This window comes from Triturus cristatus, chromosome 10 (genome assembly GCF_964204655.1).
Source record: "Triturus cristatus chromosome 10, aTriCri1.1, whole genome shotgun sequence".
In the NCBI taxonomy this organism is placed as follows: Eukaryota; Metazoa; Chordata; class Amphibia; order Caudata; family Salamandridae; genus Triturus; species Triturus cristatus.
In genome coordinates, this window is record NC_140593.1 from 105,084,006 (window position 1) to 105,111,939 (window position 27,934).

A 27,934-nucleotide genomic window follows, 5' to 3' on the forward strand; every position below is an offset into this window, starting at 1 on the left:
TTGTTATTTACCTTATAGACGCAGTTAGATTCTTCTAATAACTCCTGTTTCAAATTGGATTTGACGGCTACCATTCGCTCTACTAAGTATTGTAGCTTACAAGTCAACTTTAAGGTGAGCCAATCGTCCATACTTAAAGCTGTGACATCTATGTTTGAGCTTATTCTTCGCAAATTTGAACCCAAGAATGAGCCTGTCACCATTAGCCCCCTGTTAAGGATGTCTTTTAACCGGGTGGTTAGCGTAGTTCAAATAGACTTTTTATATAACAACCGCCTTCTGTTTCTGTACCAATTTTATGAGTGGTCTCTTTTTTAATTAGCCCCCGTTAATTGCCAATCTCATCCTGATAATTAGGTTGTTAATAACTGAATCTATACGCACTTCCCTATTATGGTAAGAGCTTTAGTTAACCCTATGAGTTGCCTTCTAATTGGCTCTTGGTTATGATTTCACCCGGGCAATTGCGTTACCATTAATTGAATTTCTACCACGTTGAGAGTTTGGCGCTTGTTTTACTTCTAAACGATTCATATGTCACGCTTGTACAATGATTCTGTTAGTCTCTCAGTTCCCAGAATTGTTGGTGGAGCTCTCGTATTAATGGTGATGGGTTGATGATCGTACGTCATCCAATACCATTTGTTTGAATTAATTTTTAGAAACTCCGCTGGATGAATGCATCGGACCCACTAAGTGTGAATATTAGGCCATCCTAGACCAACGGCTAGGTGAGTCATGGCCATTTTTGGCAGTATTGGGACCATATGCTTGTGACTATTCAGGACCAGCTTTTGACACGTACTTTACTTGCTTTTGTAGGTTGCCATTGTCAAAATTTAAGCCCTGATGAAGACCCGCATGACGATTTAAGATCGCATATATAGGGTTGAAACGTCAACAGTACCTAGGACCAGTTCAAGACTCGTTTTCATATAGAATCTGAATTTTCCGTGGAAACTGGGTCATTGTGCTCTTTCAAATACTGGCCGACTTTTATTCTGTATATAAAAACTTTTGTATTCACTTTGTATATATTGTACACTAATTGTGTCACCTATGTCACTTTGTCACTGATTCACCAATTCACTTTAATCTTTATAACTTTGGTAGCCATACTTTGCAAAAAAAGAATGTTATGGGTGTTGATATAAATGATGCAATTTATATATAAAGAACATTCTGCCACCCTACAAATCTGATTTTATTGTGATTTGTACACTGTCATTGCTTTATGTGGTCCTTTTAATACAATTATTCTCAGGATTAGTTTTGTTTTCCTCTATTGATTAATGTACTTAGGTTCTTTTTTGATTCAATCACAACACAAAACAAAGCAATTGTTTGTTCATACCCGACAGAACCACTGTATTTCGTATCATACTCTCTCCTGCAGCACCTCTGATCCCTCCTGCAGACTGTCCTCCTCTCTCCTGTAGACTGTCCTCTCTCTTGCAGCACTTCTGATCCCTCCTGTGGACTTTCCTTGTCTCTCCTGCAGCACCTCTGATCCCTCCTGCAGACTGTCCTCCTATCTCCTACAGCACCGCTGATCCCTCCTGCAGACTGTCCTCTCTCCTGCAGCATGTCTGATCCCTCCTGCAGACTGTCCTCCTCTCTCCTGCAGCATCTCTGCTCCCTCCTGCAGACTGTCCTCCTCTCTCCTGCAGCATGTCTGAGCCCTCCTGCAGGCTCTCTCCTGCAGCACTTCTGATCCCTCCTGCAGACTGTCCTCCTCTTTCCTGCAGCACCTCTGATCTCTCCTGCAGACTGTCCTCTGTCTTGCAGCACGTCTGATCCCTCCTGTAGACTGTCCTCTCTCCTGCAGCACTTCTGATCCTTCCTGCAGACTTTCCTCTCTCCTGTAGCACATCTGATCCCTCCTGCAGACTGTCTTCCTATCTCCTGCAGCACCGCTGATCCCTCCTGCAGACTATCCTCTCTCCTGCAGCACGTCTGATCCCTCTTGCAGACTGTCCTCTCTCCTGCAGCACTTCTGATCACTCCTGCAGACTGTCCTCCTATCTCCTGCAGCACCTCTGATGTCTCCTGCAGACTGTCCTCCTCTCTCCTGCAGCACCTCTGATCCCTCCTACAAACTGGCCTCTCTCCTGCAACACATCTGATCCCTTCTGTAGGCTGTGCTCCTCTCACCTGCAGCACATCTGATCCCTCCTGCAGTCTGTCCTCTCTCCTGTAGTACTCCTGATACCTCCTGCAGACTGTGCTCTCTCCTGCAGCACTTCTGATCCTTCCTGCAGACTGTCCTCCTATCTCCTGGAGCACCTCTGATCCCTCCTGCAGACTGTCCTCTCTTCTGCAGCACTTCTGATCCCTCCTGCAGACTGTCCTCTCTTCTGCAGCACTTCTGATCCCTCCTGCAGACTGTCCTCTCTCCTGCAGCACTTCTGATCCCTCCTGCAGACTGTCCTTCTCTCTCCTGCAGCACGTCTGATCCCTTCTGCATAATGTCCTCTCTCCTGCAGTACTTCTGATCCCTCCTGCAGACTGTCCTCTCCCCTGCAGTCCCTCCTGCAGAAAGTCCTCTCTCCTGCAGTACTTCTGATCCCTCCTGCATAATGTCCTCTCTCCTGCAGTACTTCTGATCCCTCCTGCAGACTGTCCTCTCCCCTGCAGTCCCTCCTGCAGAAAGTCCTCTCTCCTGCAGTACTTCTGATCCCTCCTGTAGACTCCTCTCCCCTGCAGTCCCTCCTCTCTCTTGTCCTCCTCTCTCTTGCAGCACGTCTGATCCCTCCTGCAGACTGTCCTCCTGTCTCCTGCAGCACCTCCTATCCTTCCTGCAGGCTGCCCTCTTCTCTCCTGCAACATCTCTGCTCCCTTCGGCTGACATATCTCACTCTCCTGAAGGATTCTGCTTACATTCTGCAGACTGCCCTCCTTTGCCAGAATCCCTTTCTCGTTTTTACCCTCCTGCCTTCGTTTGTCCCTGTGCTTCCCCCGCACACAGCCTTCCTCTTCACTATCCTCTTCTTCCTTCAGTCTCGTTCTTGATAAACCTCTGCTCCTCCTTCCAGGTCAATCCACTCTTTGATGCTTTCTGCTTCTCTCTCGCCATCTCCTGAAGTCCTTTGCTCTCTTCTTGCAGATTGTCCTCTTCATTCTTCTTCTTGCCTAGTTCTCCTTCCTGCAGCAACTAGGAGCCCCTGCAGGACTCTTGCAACATTATCGTCCTCTCTTAGTTTTACAAATTCTCTCTCCAAAGTGGCCACTCTTAAAGGTCGCAAGATTCTGTACTTTCTCCATGCTGTCTCTTTGCCATGCATAATCTCTCCACTATGCAGACAGCCCCGTCCCTGCGGTAGGACATGTTTCTCCCATGTTTCTCCCATGTTTCTCCCATGTTTCCTCATTCTTTTCTGCAGCCCCACCCTCCCTCCACCTCCCTCAGTGAAGCTTGCACCATCTTCCTCCTTCGGCAGACACCCCCAGTTCCATTCTCGCTCCTGCAGTTCTGTTTTCCTCATAAGGAGGGCTCATCTGCCCAGGTATCTACCCTTCTTCCACTCCTCTTGCCTGCATCGCCTGCTTTTCTCCTGCCGTCCCCCAGGCCTGTGCCTTGTCCTGTCTCATCATCTTGTATTTCACTTAATGCCCCTGATCTATAGGAGAATGGCTACAGATTTATTTGTAACTAGCCATAAAAGGTCTCGTCTGACAAAAAGACTCTAGGAGAGCTGCAATTAGCCCCTCGCACGCGTTCAATTAATTACTAACTGCATCATCTCAAACATGTTTAATCCACATCTTGGTGTAATAATTCAGTTCCAGTAAACTCTTTGTCTGGACTCTTTACTCCGACTGCCAGTCATCAAGCAGACCTCCCACCATTGAAATTGTACATAAATTACTATTAGACAAATATAATTATTTTCTCTATACCAGCCCTCAGAAACATGTTTAATTGAATTTCCTAACGACGTGCTTTCCACCTATCAAACTGTCTTTCAATAAGAAAGTACCAATGAGCAGATGGTATCCTGTCCTGAGGAAGGCCATCCAAAACTAATGCAAGAGCGAAACAATGCTGACATCGCTTTGTTGTTTTTGGTCAATAACTGATCCATTTTGAAAACTCACACAAAATATTTTAAGCAGATACCATTAGTAAGTCACAGTTTGTCTTGAGTCACTTCATTTTATGTTGCTTATGTTATGTTGTTATGTTACATTGATTTAAGTAGTGCACTGATCACCTGAGAGGGCATCCAGGCACTTGGGCAGGTGAGTAGGTTTGTGGTCCCCAAGGTGCTTCTACAGAGTGCCAGGTCTTCAGCTTCTTGTGGAACTCAAGAAGTGAGGCGGAGGCTCAGATGTGTTGAGGAGGACTCTAGTCTGAACTTGTTCTCTCACACTGCACCGGTCCTGAAGTGAATGGTTTATTTTATTTGCACTCATCGGGCTCAGGTCATCGCTTTCTCTTAAGATATTCGACAGAAGCTGAGACCCTCTTTGCAGCGAAGGGCTATTCAGCCACCCATAATGCACCTCAAACTGAAAATGAGCAAAGTAGATTGAAATAGAAAGCTTCATAATCCTTTACAACTATCCAAGGTTGTCAGAGATTGGGTTATTATTTTGGGCGGAGGTTCCCCTGCCATTTAAATAAATACAATCTGGTTCGATCCCAATACAGGTCCATGAGAAACATCGCTTAACCTCTGGTATCTGTGGCACACGCAGCAGGCAATTCCTCAGAAAAATGCATGTGAAGTGTAAACAGTACCAAACAACTATGAAGTTAAGAACACAATACAATAAAAATCCCAAATCAATGTTGAAATCTCAAGAGAAAATAATAGACAAAATCTCACAAAATTGTTAAAAACAGATAAAAGGAAATGGATGGTTGGATTTTTTTACTTTTAGAGTAAATATGTCAAAAATGCCTACAGGAACATTGGTAGTGGAAAAGTCTCTACACAAAATGCTTAAGGGGGATTTTTAACAACTGATACTATTACCAAACCTAATGTTACTCCTTTTATTTGCCTTATTATAATAAATAGGTAAGTCAACCAGGTAAGGGGATTTGGATATGTGACTTTCAGGCAGGATCACTGGAATTATGCGATTGTGCAGTCACTGCATTTTTTGCATAATTCTAGATTCATTTGCCACATAATCCATCACCTACCGCATAATCTGTTGATTTTAACAAAAAGAAATGTTGTTTCTAGCTCTACTTGATTCAAAAGTTACTAAAAACGCACCAACATATGTTGCAGCACAGTGGAAACCCCTTTGTAAAGGTTGACTGCTTAAGTTCAGTTGCTTTTTGCTATATTTGGGTGTTAAACTGGTACTTATGAGGTACAACCAATGCCCAGACAGTGTTATCAAGGGTAAAATTGCAACAAATATTGAAGTAATACTATCAAAAAATGTGCCCCATTATGCTGCCTAATTTGCCTTTTCTTGCCACATAATTTACTCAACCCTGCAGCATAATTTGACCCTGTCCTGCTGCAGAATTCCATTGGCCTTGCTTTCAGGTAACACACAGCTTTGTGCAGAAGCCTACTGAGATGTCACACCTAAAAATTAGGGGCAAATTCCCAACATTATTTGTGTATGTAAGTGATTGTTGTGTGATGTGACCAAATACCTTGATGAGCTTGTGGAAATGTTTTGCTCGTCATTCACAGAATCCGAATCACAGGACATTTGCACCCACAGAGCAGATTTACACATTCCAACAATCTGCCAAAAATGAGTCGTAATAAAGGCCAGACTGGGAAACTATGCGTTCTGCATAGTAGTGGAGATATATAAGGAATACTGCGGTCAACAGTCACACAATGGTTATGGAAAAAGGTTTTGTAAAGAGTTTTCTAACCTCAAAATTAATAGCGTAAGAAATTTTGCACCCCATATTTCATGCCTTCCAAGAGAAAGGGGTACTTTCCATGGGCGAAAAAGGAGACAAACATTCCTTGAAAAAAAACGGACTTCTCTTGCTCTCTTGGCACACAGAAAACCCGCAGAAGTGGGCACGGGGGTGAAGAGTTTCCTGGATTTGTGCACATAGTTTTTGAAAAGTGTTAAGAACCACCAGGTACAGACCCAAATGTATAATACCACTTACTCACTAGAAACGAAAAGGTTGCTAATGCTCTGTGACTTTGTACGTTGGTGCTACTTTTATTTTCCATTGCAGTATTTTTACTGTATTAGTAACTACTGTTCCTTTTCTCTATAACGTTATGTTTCTTTACTTCATAATGAAATTTGATTACTGGCATGCTTTAATTCGCTTTTTCTCCTCACCCCACTTTAAGAATTTTAATACAAAATGAACTTCATGTTATAATTTTCAAAGTAAAATGTGTTTCTTTTGTTTCTGATACTTCAACATTATAACTTTTGGCTTTAATTATTTAATGTTATTTTACTATATACTATGACGAATTACAATATTATTAATGTTATAATTCAATAAAAAATAAACTGAGGCTCACCTGGTATACAAATATCTACCCAAATCACATGCATATTTCTCCTCCCTGTAGATTTACGTATAGCTTGTTTTATGTGGCGTCAGACTGGTGCATTTCTATACTGGAGCGCTTTGTGATGGGCACACTTGGAACTTCTCCCACATGACCTAAGAAGAACATTCACATGCGAGATCGGGGTTAGAAAAAGCATCCGCCATGCCAAAGGGATGTTGTCACGAGTGGTGGACGGAGCTGTAATGTAAACCACCGAGATGACGCCAAATTGCCCAGCGGGTTAAAACCAGGCTCCAGGCGCTTTTGTTCAACAGCGCTAAACAGCTCTAAATCTGCGCGCTCTAATGGATGGAGCGTGAAAGGCGGGGATAATCCCGCATCAATTATTAATGCTATATATTTTTATCTGCCACAAAAATGTGTAGCCGCTTCCAGGAATGAATTCTTTAACACAAAAGAGAGCTGCTTAGAAACCACTCGAACACTGTGATTTGCTGGGCAGATATCAACGTGATTTTTTTCCTGGTTTAAGATATAGTGCCATAGCTCTAATTTTTAAGATTGACACAATACAAGGTAAACATTTGTGTTCAAACGTTATGTAATGAAAGGCTTTGAAACTCTTTTTCGTCAGATTTGGTATCTTCAATGTAGAATATTTCAGATGCTATTACAAGAATATTGAGTTTTAAATATTCTGCTACAAATCTATTGTGTCCCAAATATCAACAGCTAAAATATTGTGAAGGTACATATATATGTAGTTACGTGTACTTACCAACACAAAGCAACTTTTTAATTTCTCTGGCGCTCAACTCACATTTTTGAACTTGCTGGCGGTCCTTTCTTCACTTATGCTAGCTCATATTTATATATTTATTTACTTGTGAGTTTTATATATCGTGAGCTAGGCCGAAGGTTTCAGAGCGCTTTACAGATTAAGCAGAATAATAATATGATAGATAAAAAATATATAGTAACAATAAAAAGGGCAAATGGTTTATAGCCAAAACAGGGGCAAGGGCCTGAGTTACATAAAGTGTAACTAAAAGTATATATAAACATTTTATAAAAGAAGAACTCGATAGACAGAGGGATGAGAGGATGTGAAGTTCTGAGGTGGCTACAGTAGGGAGTTGCATGGGTGGGGAGAGTAGGTGCACTGTAGTAGTGAACAAGCATAGCAACAGAGCACTTAAAATCATGAAACTAGCACTTTACAGAGTAGGTACTACAGCAGAAACTTGAGGTACAAAAAGAGCAAATAAAAATAAGTGCCAACAGTAAACAAGCATTTGCAATGCAACAGGTCTCGCATTTACCTGAGCATGAGCTATTGGCATTGTAAATAAAAAGGCCTTTTATTTATGTTTTGTTTTTTGAAATATAAATAAAACGCATTGTCATTTACAATGCTAATAGCTTAAACTCGCGTAAATGTGAGACATATTGCATTGCAAATGCTTGTTGTTACCAGTCATTGGTACATGCTTTTTCATCCTTGCCTCATCTGTCGACGTTCCATTTATAACCAAAAATTATTCCACCAGTTTATCTACTCATGTTCTGTATTTTCTGTTAACTTAGCTATCTGACACATGCTGGTGATCCAACATCCTTAAAATTATTAGCTGATTTTGCTTCAACCACAACCATAAATGTTTTCTTAATGAGCATTACTAACCCTAATGCTGCCTAGGCGAGACCTAAAAAAATATGTTGTGGTGCTAAGAAAGCAGTTTATATTCACTTTATGCTGTGTAAATAGCATATTTGAGGAAGGTTGTTAGCAATGTATGGTTTACCACATTTTGGAAATCAAGCATTGGTTTTGTAGCCATGAATACAAATTAGAGACTGAATATTTTTTACATTTTGCATTTTTTCCATCAGGGAGCAATCACAAGGAGGCAGTGCCACCTATCGCACCACCATAAGTTTAAGATGTGGTTATAAATATATGGATCTCGGGAAAAAGAGTGTGTGTGTGTGTGCGAGAGAGAGAGAAAGAGCGAAAGAAAGAGAGAGGGGGAGGGAGAGAGAGAGGGAGAGAGAGAGGGACAGAAAAAGTGAGAGGGATAGAAAGAGATGGAGAGAAAGAGAGAGGGAGAGAGAGAGAGGGGAGAGAGATAGAGAAAGAAAGAAAGAGAGAGAGGGGGAGAGAGAGAGAGTAGAGCGAGAGGGAACGAAAGAGAGAGAAAGAGAGAGGGAGAGAGATAGAGGGGGAGAGAGAAAGGGAAAGAGAGAGGGAAAGAGAGAGGGGGAAAGAAAGCTAGAGTGGGAGAGAGAAATAGAGAGAGAAAAAGAGAAACAGAATGAGAGAGGGAATGAAAGGGAGGGGAGAGAGAGGGAGAGAAAGAGAGGGAGAGAGAGGGAGAGAGAGAGAGAGGGGGACAGAGAAAGAGAAAAAGAGAGGGAGAGGGAGAAAGGGAGAGAGAGGGAGAGAAAGAGAAAGAGAGAGAGTGAAAGAAAGAAAGAGAGAGGGAGGGAGAGGGGAGGAGAGAGACAAAGCACAGTGGGACAGCAAGAAAGATGGAGAAAAGTCATCATGGAAGAAGCGAGGGGGGAGATAGAGAAAGAGAGTGGGAGAGAGAAAGAAAGAGAGTGGGAGAGAGAAAGAGCGAGAGAGAGGGAAGGAAAGAGAGAGAGAGGGGGGAGAGAGAGAGAGGGGGGAGAGAGAGAGAGGGGGGAGAGAGAGAGAGGGGGGAGAGACAGAGAGGGGGGGGAGAGAGAGAGGGGGGAGAGAGAGAGAAGGAAAGAGAGAGAGAGAAGGAAAGAGAGAGAGAGGGGGGAGAGAGAGAGAGGGGGGAGAGAGAGAGAGGGGGGAGAGCGAGAGAGAGAGAGAGAGCGAGAGAGAGCGCGAGAGAGAGAGAGAGAGAGAGAGAGAGAGAGAGAGAGAGAGAGACACTGACAGGGAAAGAAGAGGGAGAGAGAGAGGGGTAGAGAGAGTGACAGGGAAAGAAGAGGGAGAGAGAGAGGGGTAGAGAGAGTGACAGGGAAAGAAGAGGGAGAGAGAGAGGGGTAGAGAGAGTGACAGGGAAAGAAGAGGGAGAGAGAGAGGGGTAGAGAGAGAGCGAGAGAGAGAGGAGAGCTAGAGGGAAAGAAAGAGAGAGAAATGAAGGGAGAGAGAGAAAGAGAGTGAGAGAGAGAGAGGGGGAGAGAGAAAGAGAGAGGGAAAGAAAGAGAGAGGGAGCGGGAAAGAAAGAGAGAGGGAGCGAGAGAGAGAGACAGAGACAAAGGGAGAGAGAGAGACAGAGAGAGAGAGAGAGCGCAGTGGGACTGCAAGAAAGAAGGGGAAAAGTTATCATGGAAGAAGAGGCTGAGATAGGCAAAGAGAATGAAAGGTAATAAAAGTGGAGAGAGAGAATGGCGGGAAAAAAATTCCATCTAATCCCGCGTGAGCCGTTTGTGTGCCTGTCTGGCTGATCGTATGCGTGTGTCTGTGTGAGCGAGAGAGACGATTGAGACACTTCGAGGACGAGATATTTTTTAGGAAAAATTTGGGATGCTTTCTGTGCGCATTTCTGCTTGTGTCTCTGTGTGAGTATATCTGCCCAATGTAAACAAACAAAAGAGGAATGGCCTCGAGAAGCTGCGACGTTACCAAAACAGGAAAATGTAACATAACCTCGTGTTTGGCCTTCAGTTTTTTGTAACGAGTTAATAATCCCTTTGTTTATATAATACATCGATCACGTGTTTTGATCTGTGCCGCCGTTGCTGTAGACGTCATGATTAATGTTCCTATTCCAAAGTGTGTTTCAGCAGATGCTGGTCGCAGACTGACCACTGGCCCAATGGTGCTAACAGTGCTGTTGCCAGGCAGGCTTGGTATTAAAGGCTTCTTTCTTCCCCTGTGTGACCCCTCTCTCCCCTGCACGTCTTCGCACCGCTCTTCATTAGAATAATTAAAGGTTACTGTCTTCTCCATGTCACCTTGTAGAGAAAGGCTGGCCTCTCAAAGACACCCCTTCCACACCATACTCCCAGTGTGCAGCTGCCTCCAGCCTGGGCCTCTTCGTGTGTTTTGGTCCTCTGCTGCTGTCGGCTTTGAAATTCAGCAGCCAGAGAGAGAGGAAAACTGGAGATGCACTTTCAGTTTATTTAATAAACCGACTCAGTATTATGCCAGTTGCAGTGCAACGTCATAACAATCACATATGCATTCTTTACATCTGGCTAACTGTGAAAAGTTTTCTGTCTTGTCATCAAGACATACATGCCTCTACATCTGATGCCATCACATTTAGTGATCAGCGAGGCTGGTAAATACTTAATGAGACGTGCACTCAATTCCCCGTACATAATGTTGGTGCAGTAGAAGCCCTTGTCTCTTCATATAGTTTTTCTTAACAAAAGTGATCAGCAATCACTATTTATTCTTTTACAGAAATTATTGTACATTCCAGAAGTTAACTGCGAAGTGACAGAATCTTGCCAAATTGCATAACGGGAGCTTGTTAAAGTGCGGCCGCGAAAGTGAAAGTGATCAAACATCAAAGCGGCCGACCGGCCCCGAAAGTGAAAGACAACGAGTGCTTTCAGGCTGCCAAATGGTGCGCGCGCCCGGAGCACATGCACTGTAGTTGGCGGCCTGAAAGCACTCGTTTGCACTTCCAAAAGTGCGTACTATAAGTCTCGCCAGAGCAGCGCTAAAGCGCTGTCTCAGGCGAGACCTAAAAAGGAGTAGACGAGATACAGTGGAGTACAAAGTGAAAGTAAATCATAGAAGAATGCGAATGATAGAGTACATAAAAGTTCTGAGGTAGTTGAGGAAGGGAGATGTAGGGATGGGGAGAGTGGAAGCACAGTTTCCCCCCAAGTAGTCACACTAGTCCTACATTTTCTTTGATTAGTTGAGGTGTCTCTTCCTACAAATCCACCTCCCACATTTCTAAAGAAACGTCCTATTTGGTGGCCCTTCTTGCCTTTCCTTTTGGGTAAGCGATGCAGCTCATTCCCTGGCTTCCAGCTAGCACCACCCCCCCTCCCCCCACCGCCCCCGGGGCCGGTCGGGCTGGTTGCCAGGGCCGGTTCCCCAGTGTGATGTCTCTTCACCTTGAATGTCTGACTCTCAAAAGAGAGTGGGCATTGGCTCAACTCTTTTCAGGCAGTGTGACGTGAACTTTGACGTCAACCACTTCAGGTCTAAGCACAACAGTTCTCTCGGGATTTCCAAGAAGGATCCTAACCATCTTTTCCAAATACCCTTTCAGTCTGGCTCCCTTTAGCTGTTTTTTCCATCTTCATCTTTCCCCCAAAGCTCATTTCTCATGCTTAATCCCAGCTCTCTTCCACTCTCTACCCTCGTTGCTTCCCCCCGTCCTCTCTTGTCACTTACTTCTTTAGCTGTTTCTCCTACCTTTTTCTTGATCCAGTCATTGTCTTTTATGACCAATGCTTAATCTCTTTAATACATGTGTTTTTTATCCCCCACCCCCCATCGATGATTCTTACTTCCTCTCCACGGCTGCTTTACTTGCCTCACCTCTCAGGTTACTCACTGCCTTCTGACTTGTCAAGCAGATGCTTTCGATATCTTCTTTCAATTGCACATTCTCTTCTTTGATTTCCCTCCCCACGTTCTCTCTGCTATTATCCAAAGTGTGTTTGTATGGCTATGGTTTGGTTGTGTTGTAAGTTTAGCCCTCAGTTGTAAAGTTTGTTAACAGCCTTGGGCCACATTGGCCCTCATAAAACTGCAAACATAAATAAATAAATTAATAAATTCATCTATGAAGGCCAATGATTGTCAACAGCTGTCCCCGTCATTTATTTTCTTTTTTCTGATGTCTTTTATGTTTAATAGATGGCGGCTGATACCTGTTTTTCAAGCCAGCGCCAGTCTAGTGCATCAATTCTTGCTTCCGCTGTGACTCTCACACGTGTAGCAAGCCGCGAAACAAAAAGAAAGACTCAACAATAAGCTTGAGAAAACAAAACGTGGCAAAAACAAAGTGGTGAAAACATTACTGGTGCTAAAGACTACAAGAGCCATGATGGGAGATCGGTGTTCGAAGAGGGGAGGGGCAGAGGGGTGGGTGAAAGGAGCCAGGGGATGATTGGTCTCCTGTTTGCACAAAAATGACGAGCGTTCCAATGTGAAGATTTAGGAATGTATTGTAGGGAAAGTCAGGCGCCCTCAGTTTTAATGGAGCAGCAGTGGGAAGGAAGTGATGTAACTGAGATTGTGTCCCCAACACAGGGGCAGATTCTTGAGGCACATGCAGAGACCCCTCTCATGGCACAACTTCAAGCCCTCATTTCACAGTCACCAAGAGCCAAGAGAGAAGCACAGACATGGGGAGGAGTCATTCTGCTTTGAAAAACAGAATTTTAGAATAATACTGACGTTCCCACCGAAGCCACCATTTATAAGCAGTTGATAACACCTGGATCCAGTTGAATGTGAGATTATTAACAACAACAATATCGTTTGACATAAATATTCAGTAGTTGACTTTGTGAATGACACAGAAGCAGTCTAATAGATGATGAGGACTAAGTCCCAACGAGCAAGTATATCTTACATATACTTCTAGTTAAATTGAAAGGTCTTGTCTGTCGCCAGACCTAGAAGGGAGGCGAGGAACCGACGCGGAGTACCCCATCAGACTGAACCCACCCACTCCTGGCTGCCCAGCTGGGTCTCCATGGATATTGCTTTGACATGAATGACATGACACCAGCACTCATTCGGAAACACGTACAGTCCACAACTAGTACTCGGACTGTTGATATACTGCTGCTGAAGCTGCTAGAAGCCCTACACCAAGCGCCTCGATCTTATAAACGCACTGTGGCACCCAGCTCATCTCAATCAGTCCACAGCCACCTCCTGGAAGATGTGGGGAAGGAAGGGCATGAGGCCCACAGGAAGAGCATGCGCGTGGCACGCAAGGGTGCCACATCCCGCAATCTTTTGGCACGCATGCACCGAATACAGATGGCTGCCTGCCATATGTCGGCGGACGGCCAGATTGTAGTCTCTCAAGTGAATGTTAAATGACATGGTCTAAAACACTTACCTGTTCCTGAACCTCCGCTTCCGTTGGCGCGGTCCCTTTTCTTGCAGGGAGGAATTGACAGTTTGTCAACAAAACATTGTTCAGACATTTGAGCAGCACCATTTTGTATTCTTTTTATTTCTCACAACGTTTTCTCTCATCCAAAGCTAATTAAAGCAGAACATTACTTATGCAGGCGCTGTTGTTCACACCTTGTTTTTCCTGTATGGGTTTCTTCATACTTTATTGTATCAATGGCCACACATGACCGCGCGGGGGTTTGAAAGTGCCGGTACATGCACCCCGCCTCAGCCCCTGCCCTCCAGCCTCCATGCCCCCATTAGAGGTTCTTCTGAAGGCTCTCACTCAGCAACTTGCCTAGTTTTTGCATTTTAAATGATGACACACTATCTCACCCTCTTTAATGTCATGCATTGAGCTTGGGGACATTTCCTGCTGCAACCGGAAGAGCCAATTGGAAGCGAGCAGATGGAGAATTTGTTGTCGGCTCGAGCTGCCTTCACAGCTCTAATCAGGAGCCAGAAAAAGTCACCCACTGCAACTTACCTCCTTTCTGCCTATGTCTAAGAATAAAGGCGCAGCCGCCTGCTCACCTCACGCAGAACCTGGGTAATTACTGCCTCTCCAGGTGTGAAGATCTCTCTGGAGGTACTTCATTAGAATGCATGAGGCTGTTTCTTCAGCGCGAGAACAGCGAACGCTTAAAGCGGGGTGCTATGGAACGACAATTTCAAAAAGCTATCAATAATTGGATCAAACCAAAGCTGGGGGTTATTGAATTCAACCAGAGGGCCAGTGCATTCAAGACCTGTCACCATGACAGGTTAAGAGCTGGTTATTCCCAATGGGATCCAAGAAAGAACCCACAGATAGATACCCCCCAGGGCCCTCTAAGATCAAGGAAGAGCTAAATCAGCAGAGTCCTCTTACAAACAACCCCTAAAAATAACAGCGAGAACCAACCCCCCCGCTGGACACACCACACATGCATCTGTCTCAAACAAGGGCAGAGCAGAATTATCAATGCAAATCACAGAGGTTGTCCACTCCTCGAAATCTTACCAGACAAGCCCAATGGACCCACTATCTGGACATGCCACATAATTCAATACCGCATATTAAAAACAGGTCAAACAATCGCCTTAATGCTCAGTATCTTTGTAAATAATCAGACAGACTATATCAACACCTTCAATAGCCGCACGGAACAACCAAAGATGCAGCAACATAAAATCAAGTAATCAATGTTCAACCTTTTTTGTGTGCACTTTATACTCCCTTTGACTGCACCCTATCTCAATATTCCACCGCCACCATATACTTAAAAACTCTGCGTGAAAATTTACTTTGAATTATAAGCTAGGGATTATTGTCCCTGCAAGCTTTCTATGTGCATGATACTCGCCCTACACACCACCCTCTACCTGCCATGGTGACTCTGGTAAGGTAAGGTAATACTTTATTGTACAGTTAATGAAAACCATTACAAGTCATCATCAATTAAAACAGTTTCATATTTCGAAACAGCCATAGCAAAGTACCATGATACTATGGTAAGCTATGAGTCAGAACTGCTATGAAGATACTTCAGCTAAAACTATTAAAATACAGGCAGAGTGTAAAATTGGCCTAAGAGCGGGCTCAGTTCTGTCATGCCATTAAAAACTTTGCGTGGTTGGGCTAACTTGCATTTCCATTCGAGTTCAGTTAATTGTTGCAGTCCTTAATGTGCCTGGGCCGCAAGAGTTGATCCTCCGTGTAAACTTGTGCTTGCTTAGTCCCGCCCAAAAGGGAATTACCACATGTGCTACAAAGAAAGCAAACAGTAGAATGGGAGGAAAAAAAGAAGAAAGGAGTCCTAATAGTGCCCTTCTAGCAGAGCAGACAATCGATTGCTTATTGAACAAAAAAGTTTCAGCGAGACATCTAAGCCATAGTTATTCAGATCTTGAACTCTGGCCATTAGCTGATCAAAGTTTTTAGGGTTTATAGCAATAAAGCTCAATGGACACCAAGGTCTCGACCAGACCCTTGTTGCCATCCGATTACTTTGGCTCTAAGGGTACAAAGGTTGCGCTGGGTTCCGTCACTGTCCTTCCTGCTTTTCCGCTAGTGCGAGTGTGGTGCCTTCTTCATGAGGATTGTGACGCTAGTTTCCGCTCTGCAGCTTCGAGATATTTTACCAATCGGCAGCTCAGTTGAACTTCATCGCCGGAGAAGCATGCCAGGACTGCTTGCCTGCATGACCTTGTCCGGTTTTTATTGAATAGTGGTCTCAAAAGTGTCCGGTGTTCTTGTAGCAGGTCCTTGCAGATGGTGATAAGGTGTACAATGTTTTCTTCACCGTTACCACAAAGGCGGCACTTTGCTGGCATTGAGGGGCGCAGCCAAGGGGCCAGATAATGTGCAGAGGGCAACAGTCCTAAGCGAAATTTCAAAAACTTCTCTTTTGTCTTTTTGGTGAAACTAGTCTGAAGATATATTTGGGGCCTGAGTTTATTGTAAGATTGTATAGTTAGCCAGCCGTGTGCTCGCTCCGCCAGCGAGGCTTTGTCCCGCAAGAGCGATTCTTTTCTAATGTTATTTACTGCTTTTTTTAAGCCCGCCATGGTCCCTGGGAGATCGCATAATTGGTGACTCTGAGAAAATCCTTCTGTGTCACATGCATTCTCACCTTACCCTTTACAATACCGCAGTAAATTAACCATATCTCTCCTTAAAATCATTACCCTTATTAGTAACCTTTCCTGCAGTATCAAACCTTTTCTAACCTATCTACACATCCCAGTCTCATAAATCACAAATTCTCCTTCTGTGTAACTTCTCCTTTCTGTCTCTCAACATCTAACCTCCTCCACAGTATCTACTTTTCCCTCTTTTCCTCTTGCATGAACTCACCTTAATAATCACACATGACTCCTGTTAACTTAATCCACCACTAGGAACTGGAGGAGATGCTTCAAATAATTTACTGAGAGCACAAGACTAACCCAGTAACCAACAATATCATCCAATAACTAATAACCACTGGATTAAACACTAACTTTGGGTCATGGAGTAGCGGGCTACCCAAAGTGAACACTTCAGTGCCTCAGCAGGGATGGTAAGCACTTTATAAATGTAGGCGCAATACAATAGAATACAATGAGTATCAATCAATGCTGAGCTCATTGTTTGAGGGGCCCAGCTGCTGTTCGTCATCAGCACACCAAGTGGCCTCCGAATATCTGACTTGCTAACATGGGAACGGGAATAAAAGGTGAAGCTCTTGTTTTCTGGACTTTGCATGGACTCAGAAAATGCTGCATTATTTGACAGAAAAATGCAAAGTTGACAAAAAGATGAACAGATAAGGAAAAGGTGGATGTCAACAATGTAGTTATATATGCTAACTTTTGATGTAAAATAATGCACTTAAGGATGAGCACCAAAGCTTTTTATTTTCCCTTTAAACTGTCTACAGAAGATATTCCTCCTTCGAGCGGAACATAAATATAAGAAATGGAAGAAGCAATAAAGTTGAAGCTGGTAACACAAGCAGATTAGGTCAACAAAGTGCAAACATGAAACGAGCAGCAAAGTGTGTTAGATAAATAGCAAAAAAATATCAATGTAGTGCATGCAACATCCTGAATTATGAAAAATGCTTTGTTAAAATTGATATCACCCAATTAAAATCACTGTACAATATCTCTGAGGAGTGAAAGGCTAAATTTGACTGTGAGTGGATTTGATTCGATACCTCAGATCACCCAGTGGCACAGCTGTTGCAGGCAAATGTTTGCTTCAAGTAAAGCAAAAAACCCATTAGGCCAACATCTCCCCATTTGTCCGAGGCAGTCCAATGGCAGGAATGCACTGTGGCGTAGCGACACTTGTCCGCGGCAGTCCAATGGCAGGAATGCACTGGGACGTAGCGACAACTCAGCGGTGCCAAGATTTCACTCGTCATACGTTGACCCACCAGCTCTAATGGTCCACACCAGAGGGTGCGCAGCCCCTTAGGTTGTCAGATCCTCCTGCCGCGACACTATGAATGCGACAACCTATAAATAATTATTTAAGAAGTCTGTTCTGAGCCTACATGAGCAAGAACATGGCGGCACAGATGAACTTTTGTGCTCAATTAAGAAACTTCTGGAAACATACAATGGTCCAAGCTGCTGAAAGGTTTCTGGGATGAAGTCCAATTTGTTTAGTTTTCCATACATTTGCATCCCAACCATAATTAACCTCATTCTGTCTGCAGTGAGAGTGGACAATCAATGCCTCCATGAATCAGTGTTTGCTTTTCTCTACTTACTGTGTACACCAATGTTTTTGCCTATTATGGGACACAATCTTTTGTTATCCCTCTTATACCTTTTTATTTCAGAACACATAAAGTTTTCACTCTCAAATCTTGAGTAGCGATGGGTGAGAAATGTTGCTTTTTTGTTTCTTTGTATTTTTCAACTGGGAAAATATTGGTCACTGTGGAGGAATTTACTGGAATGGGATTTACTCCAGCTCTTAACAGGAGTAGACATCAGGCCATTTCAAGGCTCGAAATGATCAAACTAAATGTTATGAACGGGAAACACAATTTGTTGGATTTTAAGTCCAACACCTTCCCCACTGTTGCGTAGACTGGAGTTGGAATAGAAAATTATACTATTCCAAAGTCCAGCGCCCCTCTAAGGCATGTCTGCGTAACTAGTTGCGGGGCAATGAAATGCGTGATAACGTCGCAGTCGGGGTTGTGAATGCATTTTAAAAGCATGCGTGGTAGGTTCATGCGGGGTTCCTTCTTACAACCGTTATGAACAGTCCAAATCTTCTCAAATGAAATAGCAACTTCACACCTAGGAGTAGGACCTACCTATGTGTAGTTTTTCATCACTGTGGAATAATACTACGTGTAGGCAAGTCAATTTCTGAGAGCAAGGGATCATTTTGAGAAATCCTTGCTACCATAAATCTAACCATTCTTGTGTATATGTGGAACTTGCACACATACAATAATTGACTCTTTCGATGTGAGAAAAGCAAGCGGAACATAAATATAAAAAATTGAAGAAGAAATAAAGTCCAGGTCAGGGGTGGCTCCACTGGCAGGACTTTAGGGCAGAACCTCACCAGCAGAAGAATTTGGGAGGAGGCTATATCAGCAGATTGCTTAGCTCTCCTTCAACTTATGAGTCTGAGAGTAGACTTGCCATGGAACAGTAAACACACACATCAAGACATACCTTTATTTACAAGCATCAGTTATGAACAGTAAGGCAGTGTGTATGCACTAGTCTACCTCCTTGATATTGAGGTAGGTTGTACAGCTCAAAGCAAAAATTTATGATATTTTAGGTTTGTTGATGCACTTGCTCGAGAATATCTAAGTACACTGCAGAGACCAGTTCCTGTAGAGGTAGAGTGCTAGTCCTCAGAGAGATGGTGTTTGTCCGGGTTTGTCAGGGTATAACAGGGTATAACAGCACTGTGAGGACCACTCAGGTCCTCACAGTGTGTACTAATCATGCTCACCTCCACACACACACTCACTGTGGATGTGAGTGTAGTGGCTTGTAGGAGGTTTGCCCATCCACACAATGTGCATGCCTACTGGTTGATGAGATGAGCACATGGGGACCTGAGGAGCTCCAGTGTGCTCATGACAGTCATTGCTACATAAATGAGTTTCTTCTCTTGTCTCATTTCCCTGCTTGTGATCCTGTGCCTGCAGCAGACCTTGGGCTGTCCATGAGCCCTAGACTACCTTGCAGAAGGCAACAGCCTACAGCATCCCAAGCCCATCAGAAGCCTGGTATCTTGTTATATTGCTAGGATGAGGACCCTGACATGATCCCACCTTTTAGAAATGGGTGTCTCTAGTTGGAAGTGGTATGCACCCTGTCCAAGTAGGGACCGTTCCTTCTAGTCAGGATAAGGAGATTACACACCCAAGATAACGACTGCTCACCCCCTTGGTAGCGTGGCATGAGCAGTCAAAACCAAAATGAAAAAAATCCAACCTACACAACTCAAAATATCAATTTTAAAAGGTTTCAGCAATTCTGTCCATAGAACTCTACAGATGCAGTGATTTTACACAAAGTACCTTGAGATGCGTCAAAATTCACTGGGAAAACTGCAGCAGAGGATGGAAGCATCGGAAAACACAGTGATGTGTTGGTTCATAAGTCCTTGGGGAGGCGATGCATCAGTTCTGCTGCACGCAGGAGAAGTATTGTGTCGAATCCGTTCTGTAGGGGGAAGTGATGCATCAAAATCCATGATGGTTCTGGTCTGCAGGTGATGCGTCGGAAAAACTTGGCACTCAGGTGCGATGGGGGGAAATCCTGATGCGCTGGAGGTTGATGTGACGGCAGCAAACAGGTGCTGCATCAATTTCTTCAGCCTTGGTCCAACAATGCGTTGATTCTTTAAGCCACACAGCAGGGCCTGCGTCAAAGTCAGTGCTCGGACTTCGGAGACACAGTGCGCTGAAGACATGATGCAGTGGTTTCTTAGGTCGTGGGCAGGTGGTGCATCGATATCTTCAGCTACACTGTAGAGGAGCGTGAAAGTTCATCCGCACGGCGGTGCTCCATCAAAAAAACTGTTGATGGAAGGGTGATGCGCCAATTTTCAGGTCTTCTTGATGCTTTTTGCAGCAGGAACAACTTCCAAGGGCCAAGAACTGGAAATGGCACCACATGGCAGGTCAGAACTCCCTGCAGTGGACTTCAGGGATGTTGCAAATGAAGGCCCTGAGACTTCTTAACAGGAGGCAAGCACACACAAGCCCTTGGAGAAACTTCACAAAGAGGATACACAGCAAAGTCCAGTCCTTTTCCTCTCCATAGCAGAAGCAGCAATTGCAGGCCAACCCAGCAAAGCAGCACGCAGCAGAGGGCAGTACTCCTCCTCACAGCTCTTCTCCTTGGCAGAGTTTCCTCTTGATCCAGAGGTTTTCTAAAGTCTGGGGTTTTAGGTCCAATACTTATACCCCTTTTGGTCTTTGAAATAGGCACACTTCAAAGCAAAGTCTATGTTCTTTACAAGTTCTTGCCTTGCCTGGCCTCCAGGCGCACTCCAGGGGGTGGAGAGAGCATTTTGGGAGGACAGGCACAGCCCTATTCAAGTGTCAGTGACACCTCCTCCCATCACTCTAGCTTAGGAAGACCCATCAGCCTGGTGATGGGTCATCAGAATATGCAGGGCACACCTCTGCTCCTTTTGTGTGACTGTCTAGACTGAATGCACAAATAAGCCCATGTCACGCTAAACCAGACGTTGATTCCACAGGCAAGCAGAGGCACAGGATGGTTAAAAAAGAAAATGCCCATTTTCTAAAAGTGGCATATTCAAACACACAATCTAAAAACAACCTTTATTAAAAGTTGTATTTTTAAATTCTGAGCTCAGGGAGTCCAAATTCCAAATCTCTATCTCTTCCCAATTGAAAGTTACACTTGGAAAATGTTACAAGGCAACTCCAACGAAAACCTAGGGGAGAGATAGCCTTTCAGTAGTGAAAAACGAAATTGCAGCATTTCTCTATCAGAACATGTAAAGCACACCAGTACATGTCTTACCTTTCACATACACTGCACCCTGCCCATTGGGGTACCTTGGGCCTACCTTAGGTGTGTCTTACATGTAGAAAAAGGGAAGGTTAGGGACTGGCAATTGGTGCACTTGTCAGGTCGACATGGAAGTTGAAAACTGCACTCACAGACGCTTCAATGGCAGGCCTGAGACAAGTTTACACGTGGGTGGCCCAACCAGTGCTGCAGGCCCTCTTGTAGCATTTGATTTCCAGGCCCTGGGCAACCATAGTGCACATCACTAAGGACTTACTAGTAAATCAAATATGCCAATCATGGATAACCAATCAGAATCACAATTTGCACAGGGAGCATATGCACGTTAGCACTGATCAACAGTGGTAAAGTGCCCAGAGTACTAAAGCCAACAAAAACAGGTTAGAAAATAGGAGGCAAAAGGCAAATAGTTTAGGGATAAATATGCAAAAAGTGCCAGGTCCAACACCACCTGTTGTCTGGAAAGGCTGGGTCGTGCTTCCATTGGAAGGAGAACCACTGCATATATGACAGGTAGTACCACAGCAGGTGGTCTTGTAAGAAGGGGTGTGTGTGCTTGCCTGTATGCACATGAGAGTCAGTTTATGTGTTAAATATGTGAATTTTCATGGTTGCAGAGAGTGGGAGGATAGATTACTGTGAGAGGACATCATTTTTATCTGGTGCCCACCAATAGTATCTGGTCATCATTCTTTGCAAACGGGGGTAAGATGGGTGTCTCTGTTATTTTAGGGGCACACCACACTTCTGGCAGCCTGCTTTAGGTGTTTGGCCAAAATTTCAGATAAAAAATATTGTTTGGCAGAAATATCGGAAAATAACGATTGTGTTACACAAATATCGTGATGCACTTTTATTGTCAAAAAGAATATTGTTTTTTTAGGTAAGTAATATCGTTTTTAATAATATCAATGTTTTAATATTGTTTTCAATAATATTGTAGTAAAAATATTGTTTTTTAATTATTTGAATGTGTTTTAGTTGATATATTAATTTTAAAATGTTACTATTGTAACTGTTACTACATGTTACAATATGTTACAATTGTTCATATACATATTTTCTTTTAAATAGTGTTTGTAATTTTAAGTGATTTAGATTTTTTAATAGTAATTTATAGTGTTGCTGGGTTTGCAAGGTGATAGGGTGGAAAGTAAATTAAGTAATAATTAATTAACAATTAATTTGATTGATTTCAATTATGTAATTTATTAAATGCTTATTTATTTCACTTATATTTTAGTTGTGGGCTGCTAGGTTTGTAGGGGTCTAGGGTGGGAAGTGAATGAATAATTAATTAATAATTTAAGAATATTTGTTAATTAACGATTTAATTAATTTTTAATTATGTGAAAGGTGGAATACTGAGTTCTCTACTAATATTTAAGTTGCAGGATGCTAGGTTTGTAGGGGTCTTGTCTGGGAAGTTAATTAAGTAATATTTAATTAACAATTAATTCCCTTCACTGAATTGACACAGAACACAAAAGATACTTGTTAGACCTTGCCCTTTTTGAAAAATTATCCCCAAACATTTTGCCTTTGGTCTCCTATTTTTCTGACCTGTTTTCGTTGACTATCAGCTCTGGGCAATTTACCACTGGTGATCAGTGCTGAAAGTGCATATGATCGCAGTGTAAATTGTGATTATGATTGGTTATCTATGATTGGCATATTTGATTTACAGGTAAGTCCATAGTAAAGTGAACTGAGAGTGCCAGGGCCTGTAAATCAAATGCTACTAGTGGGCTTGCAGCACTGGTTGTGCCACCCACATAAGTAGCCCTGGAAATGTGTCTCAGGCCTGCCACTGTAGTGTCTGCGAGTGCAGCTTTTTAACTGCCATGTCCACCGGACATGTGCACCCACTTGCTAAGCCCTAACCTTCCCTTTTCTTACATGTAAGACACCCCTCAGGTAGGCCCAAGGTAGCCCTGTGGGCAGGGTGCAGTGTATGTGAAAGGTAGGACATGTACTGGTGAGCGTTACAGGTCCTGATAGTGAAATTCTGTGTATTTAGTTTATCACTACGAAAGGCTGTCTGTCCTATAGTTTAACACAGTAGCTGCCTTATAACATCTTACAAGTGTAACTTTCCATTGGCACAAGATAGAGAAATGCATTTTGGGCTTTCTGAACACAGAATTTAATAACACACCTTTTAGTGAAGGTGGTTTTAAAATTATGTGTTTGAAAATGCCACTTTTAGAAAGTAGGCATTTTCTTGCTTTACCATTCTGTATGCCTCTGTTCGTTTGTGTATTCACCATCTGGTTTTAGAGTGACAGGGGCTGTGGATGTGCATTCAGTCTAGACAGTCACAACGGGGGTTGAGGTGTGTTATGCCTTTCCTGGGTGACTCATAGCCAGGCTGAATAGACTTTTGTGCATTTAGAGTGGTGGGAAGAGTTTTCACTATCACCTGCATAGGCTGTATCTGCTCTGTACAATGCTGCCTTTACCTCCTGTAGTGAAATTGGACCAGGGAGGACAGCACTGGTTTTACTGAGCTCAGAAGCTCCTGAAACAAATACTAGAAAAAGAAAATGGGGTATAAGTAGTAGACCTTAAACTCAAGATCTTTAGATTACTTCCAGAATCAAGAGGAACCTCTGCAAGGAGAAGAGCTGAAGAGCTGTGAGGAGGAGAACTGCCCCTTTGTTGTGTGATGCTTTGCTGGGTTAGCCTGCAGTTGCTGCATCGGCCAAGGAGAGAACAAAGACTGGACTTTGCTGTGAAACCTGCTTGAGAGGAGCCTCCAAGAGCTTGTGTGTGCTTCCCTCATGTTCTGAAGTCTCAGGGACACAAAGACTTCACCTCCAGCTTTCCTGAACTTCACTGCTGGGAGTTCTGACCTGCTAGGTAATGCCAATTCCAGTTTTGAGCCCCTGGGGGTTGTTCCTGCTACTGGAAGCTGTGAAAGCCTGAAAATTGATGCTTTGCTCACTAGCGGCTGTTTATTTCAACGCAGCACTACAGTGCAGGAGAAGTTTCCGACGCACTGCCTCATGCAGCTGAAGAAATCGACGCAGCACCTACCCGGAAAACCACCGCACTCCAAGTCCTGTGCACCAATCACCAAAGTCCAAGACCACCACACTGACTCTGACATAGGCCCTGCCGTGTGGCTGAAGAAATAGATGCAGTGCCTGTGTGACTGCCGCTGCATCAACCACAAGTGCGTCCGGATTTTCCACGCATCACACCTGTGCGCCGAAAATACAGCAACGCTGGGGCTGCAGTAGGAAACCGATGCATCACCTCCTCTCCAGTATGAAACCGATGCATCACCTTTTCTGCGGCTGTTTTTGCTTGTGATTTTGAAGCATCCCAGGTACTTTGTGCTAAAAAAGACACATCCTTAGTTTCCTATGGACAGAACTGTTTTTACCTTCTAAAAGTCCTATTTTGATATCTGTATGTTGGAGTTTTGTCGTTTTGGTCTTGTTTGGTTTAGATAAAGATACTTTAATTTTCTAAACTGGTGTGGTGTCCATTTGTGGTGTTTTCAATGTGTTACTGTGGGTTATATACAAATGCTTTTTTTACACATTGTCTCAGTAGTTTAGTCTGATTGCTCTGTGCCAAACTACCAGAGGGTGAGTACAGGCAAACATAGGTGTGTACTTTATTCATCCTGACTAGAAGGAAGGGTCCCCACTTGAACAGGGAGTATACCACTGCTAACCAGAGATCCCCAATTCTAACAATGCTCCAACAAAGGTTGATAACCATGCATGCCGCAATGCGTTTTGGCAGCTAATATATATTACCTATTGGCAATAGCCAGTATGTTGCTATAGTTGTGACCAACCTTTCCTATAGATTGTTTTTCTAATAACTTTGGTGCCATTTGAGAAATCTTTACGAAATATTCAAAATTTGTTTGCCACTCACATCAGCTGCTGTCTGGAAAGTTTCAGGGTGATTTGTCGAGCAAGGGCCGGGTAAAAGGGGGATCTCAAAAAGCTTTTTCCCCATGAAATGTCTATGGAGATTTTTCATTATTTTAACACAACCACTGGCTGAGCATTTGAAAGGATTTACACCAAATATGGCAGAAAGTTAGCTCTTGGTCCAGAAATAGCCCTTTTGTAGTTTGGTGTAAATCTGATACATAGTTTTGGAGTTATTAAAGAAATAAACATTTGTATATCTAGGGAAGTGGATCTACGAGTACCCAATGATCCACAGCCCAAATGGAAGAAATCAAACCTCACTCACTCACACAACATACCCTGGGTTTGGGTGCATGCAGAGGGGAATTGACCACAGGCCCTGCAGCCATCCCTTTCTACCCATGGCCGAAGGCTGTGTGTTGTTGTATTAACGTATGATAAATATATATTAATTTATGTTTAGAAAAATGTTGAAATCCACTGAAAAAACATAGGCTACAGAGACGTTATAGTAAGGTTTACGTTTTACCCACACAAAACCATAGACATTGAGCAGTTATAGTTATAGTTATGCTTATCTGAAGAGACTATCATGCGTGCCGTTAAGTAACTTTAGGCAACGAGTTTTAATTTCTTACTATAAGTATAACTATAACAGTGAAACGTAAACCTAACTATAGCGACCTACATTTTTATATTAAGAGTTTAATATTTTTTTATACATTTATGGCACTACTCATACATCTAATCTGTTTCAAGTGAAGTACTTTTCCTGCTCCTGTTTAGACTGCAGTAGGAATAATAAAATTAACCTCCTTGCAATTTGACAATTTCCCTACTGTTGCGCTGTTTGGAGTTGGAATAGTGAATTTCACCCCTCCAGAATTCAACGCTTTCCCTTCTGTGCACAAACTGAAGTGAGAATAGTAAATCTTTTCCCTCCAAAATCCAGTGTTTTCCCTACTGTTGCACAGACTGAAGTGGGAATAGTAAATTTTTTCCCCCTCAAAGTCCAACATTTTTTCCAGAGAAAGAATTTTTTACTTTTTATTCTCATCGTTTTCACACGGCATCTAGAATAGATTTTTTCCTTAGTTCCAGGTCTCTTCAGATCCTTGAAATAGGTATAGGATGCAATCCTTTCTCCGACCACGCCCATATCAATTTGGAAATTAAAATCAATGGAGAAAATAGGGAGAGATCCAGGTGGCAGCTGGACCGTTTTCTTTTGCAGAATGAGGAATGGGTGAAAGATTTCAGGATTTGGATTGGAGAATACTTCCGGATTAACGAAAATACCGCTTCTCCCTTCTCTGTTTGGGGTGGTTTTAAATCGACAGCTAGGGGTCTTATAATAGCCTTCACAACTGCCCAATCTAAAGACCGAAGGAACAAGATAGCTCAATTACAGTTAGATCTTGAGCGGGAGTATGCCCTTCAATTGCAGTCTCTTCCCAACGATTATGCCCTGGCTAAAATGGCATTGAAAGACTTCTTTACCATCGAAGAGGTTTGCAACTCCCAACTGTTCCAACATAGGGTCTATGAGGAGAGTCAGTTGATCGGCAGACTCCTGGCAAACTCTACAAGAAAGAAACAGGAATCAGCCTCAATAACAAAAATATTAGATCCCTCTACTGGTTTGGAAACAGTCGATAGTTCGAGAATTGCCCAAATTTTTCAGGATCACTATACCCGGCTATATTCCACCGAATTTAAAATACAGAATAACTCAATTGAAGAGTATTTCTCAACTCTAGATCTCCCCCAGCTATCCCCAGAGAGGGTTCTTAATTTGGAAAGTCAAGTGGAGGAAGGCGAAATTCTAGCAGCTATTAAATCAACTCTGGGATCAAAAGCTTGTGGGCAAGATGGCTTTCCGATTGAGTTTTTCAAAGTTTTTGCAGAGGAATTACTTGTTCCCCTGAGAAACCTGTTTAATTTTATAAGAGAAGGAGGCCAGGTTCCATGTGAATTCAAAGAAGCGATTATAATTTCATTCGTTAAAAAAGATAAAAATCCTGACGACATGAATTCATATCGGCCTATAAGTCTTTTAAATTCCGATTATAAATTATTAATGAAGGTATGGGCCGATCGCCTATTACCAGCTGCTCAGGAGGTCATTCATAGAGATCAAACGGGTTTTATTGCGGGTAGATCAATGGCTGCCAATACCCAATTCTTAATACAAGCATTAGAATATATTAATATAAATCATATTCCCGCAAGTATCATAATGGTCGATGCAGAAAAGGCTTTCGACCTTGTAAATTGGAAGACTTTATTCTTTACTCTAGTTCAATTTGGTCTCCCGCCCAATGTGGTAGGAATGTTAAATAATATCTATCAGGATGCCACAGCCAAACTTGTAATAAATGCTACCTGCGTAGGAACGATACGAATTAAGCGGGGAACGAGACTAGGCTGCCCACTTTCTCCTCTACTTTTTACTTTTTTTATAGAACCTCTGGTTTTAAGAATCCGCAATAATGCTGCTATCCATTCCCCAATTCCTGATATGTCCAAACTTAAGCTATTTGCCGATGATATTATTTTATATCTGGCCCCTAATAGGTCGAACTTTGAGGAGGTCTTGGGTGAATTCTCTCAGTTTGAAAGAATAGGTGGCTACAAAATTAATGCAAACAAAACTGAAGTTCTTGCCTTGAACACGGATATCGACGTATTCCCCAGTGTTTTAAAACCACAGGTAGCCAGGACCAACTCCATAAGATACCTTGGGATCTATGTTTCCTCACAGTTTTCCCAACTGTATGATCTAAATTATTTAAGAATGAAGATAAAAATAACTAAACTACTGGATCAATGGTCACTTCTTCCATTATCGATAGTTGGGCGAGTATCATTGATTAAAATGTCGATACTTCCTCTTTTGATTTTCTTATTCTCGAATGTCCCTATTAAAATCAATCAGGTATTTTTTAGCG